The sequence below is a fragment of the Equus caballus genome, chromosome 4 (genome assembly GCF_041296265.1).
Source record: "Equus caballus isolate H_3958 breed thoroughbred chromosome 4, TB-T2T, whole genome shotgun sequence".
Taxonomy (NCBI): Eukaryota; Metazoa; Chordata; class Mammalia; order Perissodactyla; family Equidae; genus Equus; species Equus caballus.
In genome coordinates this window covers 13,611,023-13,623,498 of record NC_091687.1, presented here as the reverse complement: position 1 = coordinate 13,623,498, position 12,476 = coordinate 13,611,023, and positions in this window count along the sequence as shown.

Below are 12,476 nucleotides of genomic sequence, written 5' to 3'. Positions count from 1 at the left end.
CCTCTGAATTGTGCTGGGATTCTGAGAAAAGAAGCATTCTTTCCTTCTGAAATCACATATTTTCCACCTTATAGAAAGAGACTTCTTGGGGGAGGGGGAACAGAGAAAAGCAGAGCTGAAAGGTAGAAAGAGAGAAATGACTGAGAAAGAGCACGAGACGAAGTCTTTCTCCTGAGTTCCTACTCAGCCATGCACGAAGTTTCTCTATAATGCCTCTGCTTCCTGGTTGCATAAGCGGTGCATTTTGGTTTTACCTAAGCTGTTTTTGCATTGAATTTTTATCATCTTCATCCCTAAGAGTTCTGCCTAATACAGTACATACTCCCAGATGTCTACTCTCTTAAGCCAATTCCCATCCCATAATAAATTGGTATTTTAAAACATACAAAGATTGAATATGCTTTGTGTAACACTATGTTACATGAAGGGTCCCACTGATCAAATACACTTGGTTAATACTTCAAATTATGCCTTTCTCTTGGAAATTTATTTCACACATTAATGTATTTAAGAACCTGAGAAGTCCTAAAGTCAATAAACCATTTAAGTTTTGTGTCCCAGCATTTCCCTAATATATTTGATCATAGAGACTTTGTGTGTGTGTGTGTGTGTGTGTGTGTGTGAAACTGGCTATCCAACATGCAAAGCTTTCATTTTACTTCTATGATGAATTTGAGGCCATTTTATGTGGTCCATAGATGAAGTATTACTCTTATGTATAAACCATTCCTCCAAAACCACATTAGGCCTGTTATAGAACAAATATTATGTAAATTAAAAGGCATGTGACCCCTTTCCTGGGAGGATCTCTCTATAAATAACACTACATTTTAACTTAGACTATGAAAGACTAAGTTGCATGATCAAAATTAGGGGGAAGAGAAGTCTTTCCTTGATTTGAGAAAGGCCTATATTTTCTTAACAGCTGGTCTCTCTTTTTTGATAGCAATTTCAGAGGCTGGCTTCAAAGTGTCTCCAGTATGGTGAGGGGGCTCTTGCACTGGTTCTCTGTAAACCCACAGAGAGAAGGACATGGACCTGAGGGCCACCACTTTTTATGGAAGAACGAATATGTGGAGTGAGGTTAGGAGGAAGAGTGAGCAGAGGCACATTCTTTCTTCCTCACATCCCTGATGGTCCTAGACCAATTCACTGATTCCCATCAACTCTGATTCCCTCAGTTACTTTTAAAACAAATGGAAAAATAATTCTGAAAGGAAAAAAAATTCATTTCTCCCATTCCAGTGTGATCAGGGTCTGCCTTTTGAGCAACTCATAGAAAGCTTGCGGAGGCTGGATTCCTGAGTGATGGTGTCTAACCATCATCCAGCTCAACCAGGTCCCCCAGGCCTTAGGGGCTGTTTGCAGGCACTGAGATTCCCTCTGCACTTCTACTGTGGCCTCCACCAAGCACCAAGGACTGGCGCTTCTGTTCAACCTTTCTGTTCAACCAAGCATCACTAAACTGACTCCTATTGCTACTGCTTTCCACCATCTTGGCTGCTGTTTCCCTGGACACCAAAAACTGACTGGAGTCCACATGTTGCTAAAACCACATGGTATAACACAGCACTGTGGGGAGAGGGGCCCCTTTCCCTTTCGTTTGTTTGGTTTTATCCCCCTTCAAAGGGATCCCAGGGCAACACTGCATTTGATTAATCTCTTAAAGCGATTGTAGTGAAATAACTTAGAAAAATGATTTTTGTCACAGATTTTGCTAAGATAAAGAGGTGAGTCCTATGTAGTTGTGACTGGAGGACAAATTCATGTGAGTGAAACTGAGCTGAGCCAACGCCTTCTCACTGGGGTCCACAGTCCCTGACTCTATCTTACCTCATGTTGAGTTCTCCAAAGATGCTCCTCAGTCCCCATGAAAATGGGTTTTTGGAGATCTTACCTCCCTGCCCAGATATGTCTGAGGCTCATACTCAAGCTGGAATACCTACTAGAAGGTCATTAGAATGAAACAACAAAGATAGCTAGGGAAATAAAGAGAATATCAATGATATTTCATATGTCTTCCGTAACTGTTGGTCATAGACACACACAGTTACCATTTACCTTCTTCCATGCCAGAGGTTGGAAAATAATTTCTGTAAAGGGGCAGATAATAAATATTTTAGGCTTTACAAGCCATGCAGTCTGTGTCAGAACTGCCCAACTCTGTTGTTGTAGCCCAAAAGCAGCCATAGACATTGTGTAAACGAACAGACAAATCTGTGTTCCAATAAAAGTTTATTTAGAAAAAAACAGGGGGCATGCTGGATTTGGTCTGTGGACTGTAGTTGGCCAACCTCTATTCTGTGTGACAGAAATATTTCAAGATCTTCCTTCTTTGAAGCGTTAATAAAAGGCTTGTAATTCATTTTCCCAATATACATATTGATTGATACTTTCTTTTGTTGTTGTTGTTGCCCCTGGTTTTCCATTAAAATGTTCAATGCTTTGTAATTAGGACCTATTGAAACATGCCTTTAAGGTCTTGCACTGCAGGTAATTTGGAAGCCTGAGCTACAAACTGTCTGGGAAATCTTCATTGAACTCAGTCATATATCCAGAGCTGAGTGGGTATTTCTCAATGTCTCTCCCAAATATGGAAGATAAATACAGCCTTACCTCCACCTTGTGTGCCCGGGAAAAAGTACCAAAAGGGACCCGATTCCTTCAGCTCTTAAATGCCACTCAGCTCCTTCAACCCCACCCATCCCTGAGGACAGTTTTAAGGCCCAAGTTGATTTTGTGTCCACTTCCTGTAGCTGAGCCAAGACTACACTGCACAAACTTCTGTCCCCACTGTGCCTTCTGCTCAGGCTCCTTGTTCTCTTCCACCCTCTAGTCCCATCCTTTTCTAACTATCCCTAGATAAGGAGCTAAAACTCTGTGCAAACGCAAAATTTACTTATCTTGGTTAAGAAAAAGCTAGGAAGAAGTAAATGAAGATACATTACCATTTCATATAAAAGGATCTCAAGGTTGGAGAAATATTTCATTTTCTATTTCAGGGATGAGTTAGACAGCCTTGCAATCAGTCAACAAACAAGCATGGAGCAGCTTGTGTGCATCAGGTCTGTGCGGCACTTCACGTGGGTTAGCTCACTTACACACTTAGATTTTGAGCCTAAGAAATCACTCGAAGCTTAGTGAATCAGAACAACAAACATCCTTCTCAAGATTTTATGCAAAACGAGCTTGTACACAAACATATCCCACTGGGAACCCTGCTAGTGAAATCACAAGAAGGAAAATTGAAGCTATCAATAAGAAATTAAGAATGTAATTTCACTGAGAAATGATATAAAACAGTATTTTTTTTACCCAAAATCCACTGAAAGGAAGAGAAGGACATAAAAACCTCCCTAAGAGTTCAGGTGGCAATTCTCCGGTGATCTGAGGCCTCCGCTGGGCTGCCTGGGCCAATCTCTCCACAGGGACCTCAGCCTGCAGCCTGCCAGCGTGGGCTTGCTCCTCTGGTGATGGTGACAGAAGGATCCCAACAGCGAGAGAGCAAGTCCCAGTGCACAACATCTTCAAGCCTCTGTTTGCATCACTTATGCACCTGTCACATCAGCCAACGCAAGTCTCTGACCAAGGCAGGAAGAAGTAGACTTCACCTCTTGTGAGCAAAGTCACATTGCAAGGTGGCCTGCACACAGGAGGCGTGAACACATTGGGGCCATTATCATAGCAATCTACCCAGCCACTGAATGAATATCCACCCCTCCTTGTTTTATTTCCTCCTAAAAAAGAGTTAGAAAATGGTGCTCCTGGCACACAGACCTCATTACCGCTGACAGTAGCAAAGGAGAAGGCCAGCAGCCGCCCTGCCAGGTTGTGGGTGACATAACCCGGAATCCTTACAGAATGGCTCCACAAATTATACTTGGGTGGAATTATGGCTTTTTACCTAGTACAGCCATTCCATTGGAAAAACAATGAATAAAAAGTAATAGAAAAAATATAACTTTCCCTGCTCTTACTGTGGGCTCCAGGGTGATCCTGTATTTAACAGATGAACTCGTATTTGGAGAATGTCTTTTCTTCCTTCCAGATGTTGGTTATGATAGGAGAAAAAAATCACCCTTAGCCCTTTGCTTGGTGAAAATCAGCACACCACATGGCAAGGAACACTGGGCAAGAATATTTCAAATGCACATAGTTGTAAAGATCATGTAGTGAGCACAAGGTCATTATTCCTCAGGGTGTTTTTAACATACACGTTGGAGCCTATAGAACTGAAGAGCCAAGAAAGGAATAAGATGGGCATGGCCTCTGGTGTGAGGAATAAGTGAAGCTTGCATTGTGGGAATAGGGCAATGCAGCCAACAAACGCTGAGCTCGCCATGGCTGAGACCTAGCGGCTGTTTTCATTACAATTAGAACATTTGGGCCTCTTCTGAAATCCTGGCTTTTAACTTTTTGCTGGAACTGGGCCTTCTAGTTAGGTTTCTAGTACTTCTTTCTCCTAGTTAGTGTAGGCAGGAGACAACAAAATAAATAACTCTATGTTCAGGGTTTGAGGGAAGGGAGCGAGGGTGGGAGGTGCCGTGATTATGGGCCCCTTTGTCAGTCATGGTCCATCCAGGAAAGAAGAAACCACTTTCAGTCTTTCATACAGAGGAGATTTCACGCATGGAATTGGTTCCACAGCAACAGAAGAGCTGAGAAGCCAAACAGAGGAAGATGATGCAATCAGGGATTAACAACAGCAAGAAGGCGCTCACACTCCAGGGTTGGAGAGACCATGAAAGGAGGCCAGCAGCCAGAGACATGCATTGGGAACTGGAATCACACAGCCCTGTGCAGTGGGAGCTGGAGCCCCAGAAGCTGGAGTCACACAGCTGTTGGTGGAGATGTTGCAGGCAGCAGAGTTGGAGTTGGCACGTCCTCCTTCTCTCAGGAGATGCCCCAAGTAGCGGTCTTGGGGAGCTGCTGTAAGAGCCTCCAGCTGCCCCACCTCCAGATCCCCCATGGCAGCCAAGCCAAAGCCACATTTTCCCCCCACCCTGAGTTTCTCCCAGCCATTGACTGAGCATGTGGGGCTACTAGTGACAGGACACTAGTGCCTGATGCATTCTCCTCTAACAGGCAACCTTTGCCTGAGGACTCTCCATCTGCCTGTCCAGGCCATTCTCAGAGCTACACTGCCTCTTGAGGTTTCCCCATTCAGTCCTTTCTTCTTTCCTCTCTTCTCTGATGTGTGTCAGACTGTATGGCCATCGAAGGTTCTCACAACCTATTCCTGCTTGCTCTTCCTTTTACCTTTCACCAGTATCTCCCCCAGTAAACCTCTTGCACGTCTAACTCCATGTTGGTATCTGCTTCTCAGAGACTCCCCATCCATTTCACAGTGAAGGGAGGAACCACAACTTGTTGCAAAAAACTCAACCACAAACATACCTACCTCCTTGTCCCTCCCTCCTACAACATGGAAATCTCTCTCCTTCTCGTGTCTTAGCCTCCACTTCTCCCTCCTTTCTCAGAGACAGCCCTCCATCACTGTTACCCATCGTCTCCTTCTCTATCTTCAGTTTCACACTCTCCCCTTCCCATCAGCATAAATATGTGCCAGAATCTCTTCCCTTCTGAATGTCCTTTACCTCCATCTGCGGTTCTTCTCAAGCTTCTGCTTTCTCTCTCTTCTTCTGACAGCCAGGCTCCTAGGAGCACTGGCTCCACTAGCTCCTTCCACATCCTCACCTTCCATCCACACCTCAAGGCCCTCACCACTCCCGTGAAAACACTCACTTCCAGCTTCCCAAGGGCTCCCTGGTCACTGAGTCCAGTGATGACCTTTCTGTCCTTATGTTACTCAACAATTCAACCTCTTTGGATCATTTGGCACTCTCAGCCATGCCCTCCTTTTCTGGAAACTCTTCTTTTGCTGTCACTTTGGGGCACATTTTTCTTTAGTTCTGTAACCAGTCTCTCCTAGAGTCTCTGATGATTCCCTTTTCTTTGATCCTCCAGCTTCCCCAAGGGACCCTTCCTTGGCCCCTATTCATCTCATTTTTCATACTCTTTCTGGGCAATGAGATCCACATATAGGGCTTTAATTTCTACTCAAAATTTGATGTTCTAAAATTGGTCTTTATCCTAAAACTCTCTCTTGAGCTTTGGACTCCTACGCTATATATTTTTATATAGCGCTATATATTTTTTCTCAGATTTCCCCCAAAGCACATCAAACTTTACACCACTACAACCAAAACAATCCTCAGCCTTTTCTTGCTGATTTGTCCTTTTCCAGCCTTTTCCACTGATATGCCAGTGGTCTTCTTTATTTGGATCAGGGTGGCTGAGTCAGGGGAATAAGGAAGTCTAAGTGTGGGGTGACCAGACTTGGCTTTTGGGCATTTGTTGGTGTCCTTTGTTGATTTCTGAGAAAAGCTGTGAATTCCTGCAACTTGTGTTGGATAAGGTGAAGTTTTGTTTTTCTTTAATGTGCCTGTGTTGGTCAACTCCATTTTGTCCCCCACGTAGGTGTGTCCATTTTACTTTTGGTTCTACAGTACGCACTCTGAAAAGCCCTCTCCCACATTCACCATTCCAAGAAAATAATTCCTGATGGTCACTTTCTTTTGGATTGTAATTTACAAGACTGGGACTCTGGGAAATAATAAGACCTTTCTGATTCCTGCTGAGACCTCCATTCCTGATTTTTTACTCTATGATATGCTAGCTTTTGGTTAGATAAAAGTACATAACTCCTTGGTTAGATAAATGCGCGTAAACAAAAAAAGAAATAGAAAAGGCTGGGGAAATTTACAAAAGATACATCGGTAAATAAATTAATTCTGTATCAGGCTAAAATCCTTTCTTTTCGCCTCAATACTCCAGATCGTGCTCAATCGCTCCTCTCTTATCTAAACTACCTGCTCTATTCCCATTTCCTCAGGGGCGCTGCTAAATGAATGTTATCTAATTTCTGAGAAATCATTTCATTAGAGTGTTAATGCACACCGTTATTTAACATATTATCCTCTGCCAGACAATATTTGCATTTCGGAGGTACCTTCACTCTCTTCATCAGAACATTGAGCAACATGTTAATTTTAGGCACCACCTCGAATCTTTAGGAAACATATCTGTCCATCAAATCTTGGAGGAAGCCACCCACGCTTAGCACTGTTCCAATTTATGGTTCCATCATTAGAAAGGTTTTTAACCAATGCTGAGTAGAAATGTTCCAGAAGTTTAAATTCTAGATACAGCTATTGGAGGATGGTTAGAGAGGGACCTGTTTTGGATCCAGTGGCCACAGTTGAGTTTCCGGACTTTATACTTCATGGCTCTGTAACCTAAGATATATTATTGGCTCTCTCTTTTCTTTGTTTCTTTCTCTAAAATGGTTCTTGCCAAAACAAGAAACGCCATTAGAATTTGCCATAAGTTATTTGTTACAGTTTGAAAATGCCCCACTGAGAAACATCATAAATCTGAAATATTTATTTCCTAAGAAATGCCTGCATTTTTCAGCTACTTGTTATGTTGGGATTTAGAAAAGTCATCCTTTTGTTGATGACAGGAGAAGTGGCACACTAATGGCTGATGACAAATACCAGTGAGGGCTGAACTATTTGAGAGTTGACCTAGTTTTTTTACTTGGCACATTCTTCTTTTTCCCTAACTGGTTAATTCCTCTTTTGTTTACAGAATTTTGAGGCTCTGTTTATACTTTAAAGGTAACAGAATTTTATTTCGTTCCTAAGGCTGTGATGCCAGAAGAAGATCATCAGAAGATATCCAGATCATGGCATTTGACCTTTAAAGGACAGACAAGCCATTCTCAGAACCTCAGAGGTTGAACTTCACAGCTATTATTTTAAAGAGGGCAACATAATCTACTTCACCACAACCCAGAAAATAGCAAGTTATTTGCTCTCCAGGGGTGACCATTTTTTCCTAAACAAATAGAGATAATTGCCTATTTAATTTATGACTTGGGGCAAGTCACTTAGTGCCTGAAAATATTCATTGGAAGAGCCTTGCATTTTTAAATTAAAATACACTGCAATTTGGGTTACAATCTGTCATTTCTTTTTAATCCAACCATCTTCTTTCCTTTTTATATAAACAATTTTGATTGAAGATATATATTTTTACAAAATAGCTCCTTTCCTAACTTCCTACTAAATTACCTAGTGTAGACTCAGAAAAACATAAACACACATAACAACAGAGAAAACTGGAACTTACCAACAGTCCATTGGTAGAATCTGGGGGAAATTTCTACTAATGACAAGGATGAGATAAGTAGTTTGAAGTAAGGGGCACTTGACTAGGCCGCCAGCCAAGTGGTGAGTGTCCAAGATTGGATTCCATGAGGCTGGAACTAAGAAACAGAGAAGCATTCCAAGTCATTGCCTTTGAAGGAAAATAAAGGTTTCTACAGTGGCAACAGCTGGTTTTGAATATCAAGTACATTCACCAGATTTCTTACCCAGAACACAAAAAGCATTAATAATAAAAGAAAAATTGAAAAAAAAATTGTAAATTGGACTTCATGAAAAAGAAAATTTTTGCTCATCAAAAGACGCCATTAATGTTCATTGCAGCATTATACACAAACCCAAGACTTGGAAGCAACCTAGGTGTCCATCAATGGACGAATGGATAAAGAAGATGTGGTATTTATACACGATGGAATACTACTCAGCCATGATTATGATGAAATCCGGCCATTTGTGACAACATGGATGGTCCTTGAGGATATTATGTTGAGTGAAATTAGTCAGAGGGAGAAAGTCAAATACTGTATGATCTCACTCGTAAGTAGAAGATAAAAACAATGACAAACAAACACATAGCAACAGAGATTGGATTGGTGGTTACCAGAGGAAGAGGGGAAGGTAAAAGGGGTGATTAGACTCACATGTGTGTGTGATGGACTATAATTAGTTTTTGGGTGGTGAACATGATGTAATCTACACAGAATTCAAAATATATTATGATGTACATCCGAAAGCTATTTAATGTTATAATCCAATGATACTGCAATTTAAAAAATACAATAAAATAAATAAATAAATAAAATTAGAAAACAATGAAAGAAAAAAAGACACCATTAAAAATATAAAAAGGCAAGCTACAGACTGAAGAAAATATTCAGTTATCTGTACATATTTTGGTCACTATATATATGTATACAGGCAAAAATTTGAACAGTCGATTTGAAACATAAGATATACAAACTGCTATCACAGACATGAAAAAGATGCTCATTAGCCATCAGGGAAATGAAAATTAAAACCACTGTGAAATACAATTTCATATCCTCTGAAATGGCTAATATTAAAAAGAACGGCAACACTAAATGTTAATGTTGGAATATACGGAACAACTGGAAACTTCAATATTGCTTGGGAAAACATATATTGCTTTTCAAAAAAACTTAAACGTATATCTGCCTTATGCTCCAGGAGTTTCACTTCTAGGTGTTTATCCAAGAGAATGACACATATGTTTTCAAAAAGACTCATACAGTGGATAAACAAATTGTGGTGTATCCCCTTATACACTGGAAAACTGCTCAGCAATGAAGAGGAAAACAGCTACCTTTTTTCTTAAAAGACTGCATGAATCTCACAGATGTCGTGTTAAGAGACAAAGCAAGACATAAGAATATACACTACGTGGAGTATGTACTATCCTAATTTCTGTCATCATTGTTGAATTTTGGAAAGGACCATAAGGGAACGTTTTGGGATTATAAATGTTCTATATCTTAATTGGGGTGTAGATTACACAGGTGTATGCATTTGAACAAAACTCCTCAAACTATATTCTTAAGATATTTGCATTTCACTGTATGTAAATTAACTTTGATCTAAAAAAAAAAGGATAGCTTTAAATAAAATTATTATGTTCAAGGAATTAAAAGTCAAGGTGAATTTTGGAAGAGTCTTTCCAATTCATTTTAATTTGAGTTCCCACAAAAGCACATTTTGAGACAACGATTCAATTATAAATAGTTTAAATGACAAGTTCAAGGAACACTAGAAGAGAGTGAGGAAGTAGAGCAGGGAAAGGAAGTCAGCCAGTGTTGGGTGTGTCTTAAAACCGATTCAACATTGGATCACTAGAGCTTAATTTCCTGGGGGAACCTAGGAAACAGTGCAAACCACAGACCTTGGTGTTATTCTGGAGAGGGAAGAGAATCTGGAGCGTTTATATGCCTACTTGCAGTACTCTTTGGTTGAGGCCGTTCACACAGGCTGTAGATTTCTAGACACTCCCAGCCTGCTGCGTGAGTAAGAAGAGAAATATTCTGTGATTCCATAAAAATCTGCAGGCACAGAAGTGTAGATATCGGCAGTTAGAGTTCATTGGGACCACACTAAATGACAGTGTCCAAGGGATATGTGGGCACATTAACAGCATCTGCTAAAAACCTTTTTAAAAATAATCAGACGAAGAAGTTTGGCTTCTGGTTGTGACATATGGGTGATATTAGACTGCCCTACTGCCAAGTAAAACTGTAAACGATGAACCCCCCAAAAAAGAAAAGAAAAGCAAAAAAGAAGGGAGGAGGGAAGAAAACAACTGTTTAATGGCATTGGAAAGCAACCAAGGCAGTCAGAACTTGAGGGGCTAAAATTCTTGAGAAAAGGGAAGCACATTGAAGTAAGCTCTACATCTGAAGTCACTTTATCCCTTTGGGACAATTGCCAGTTCATAGTGTGGGGCATGGAAACCAAACAGAAAACTTATGTTTAGAGTAGTGCTGTCCAATAGGAATATAATGTGAGCCACATCATCTTAAATGATCTAGTAACCACATTAAAACAGGCAAAACTAATTTTAATAATATGTTTTATTTAATCCAATAAATTCAAATGTCATTTTAATATGCATTTGATGTATTAAAAAAGTAACGAGGTATTTTACATTTTTGTACCACAACTTCAAAATCTGGTGTGCATTTTACGCTTACAGTGCATGCCAATTGCGATTAGCCATATGTAAAGTACTCAATAGCCACAAATGGCTGATGACTACCATACAGGACATACAGGTCTAGAGTTTGCAGTAGTCTCACTCACTGTGCTGTGATGACTACAAGAACATCCAGGACTTGAGGTGCCAGGATTCTGGAGATAAAGTGTAGACAAGCAAGCCAGATATTCTGCATGCAACTTTTCCTCTAAACAGCTGCTAAATCCAATAATGTGAAAATTCAGAGAGACTGAAAACTAAGAAGAATATAGCTGCTGAGATGATTAAAAATCTCAGCATTCTCAAGAGACTGAGAAGACAAAACTTGGAGTTGAGAACATACCCATTTAAAGGGGCCTGGGCCAACAACACAAGGTGTAAGCTGAAACCACTGAAAAGGTCATGGCAGAGAGTAAGAAATACCAGAAATGGAGTAGAATTGATGAGGTTCAGTTGAGATCCTCATACTGTATCCATGACAATAAAAATTAAATTCTCTATAGAAGAAGATATCATCTTCCAGAGTCTGTATAATATTTCATTAAAGATATTTCACACTGAACCAAAAATTACCACATCTTTCAGGAAACAGGACCTAATGGCCAAATCCAAGAAAAAAGCAGACAATTGAAGCATACTCATGTAATTCATACAGTCGGAGTTATCAGATATAGACTTAAAAAGTGATTGGGATGAAAATATTTTTTAAAAAGAGAGATGAAACATGGATAATTTTACCTGAAAACTAAGATCAATACAAAGTATGTAATATAAACCTTGGCACTGAAAAACTTCAATCACTCAAATTAAGATTTGAATAGATGTGTTTAATAACAGACTAGGTGCAGCAGAGGAGATGAACAGTAAATTGGATGGTAGGCAAATGGAAAACATCCATATCGAAGCACAAAGAGAAAAAGAAGATGAAAAATGCAGTTAAGGGTATGAGAGCCATATGCAGGTCAGTGAAAAGGTCTAATGTATGTGTAATTGGAGAAGACGGAGGAGAAAAGAGAGAATAGGTCAGAAGTAAAACTGATGGGTGAACTCTCAACAGCAGAAACAAAAAATTCTGAAAGAAAGTGGAGTGATACCTTTAAAGTTGTTCTGGGCTGAGTTGTGTCCAACCACCTCCAAATTCAAATGTTGATGTCTTAACCCCCAGTACCTTAGAATGTGATCTTATTTGGAGATAGGGCCTTTACAGATATAATCAAGTTCTATTCATCAAAAGACATCTTTAAAAAAGTGAAAATATGAGCCCCAGATTGCAGAAGATATTTATAAAACATATATTTGACAAAGAATATCCTGCCATGGTATACAAGAAACTCCTACAAATCAATAAGGAAAAGCAGACAATCCAGTTTCAAGAAAAAAAAAAATAATAAAAGGGCTTATATAATCACATCACAAAAGCAAATATCCAAATTACTAATAAACATATAAAAATTACCCTATCTCACTTGTCATTAGGGAAAAGCAAATTAAAACCACAATGGAAATCACTATTTAACCATCAAAATGGCTAAATTTAAGAA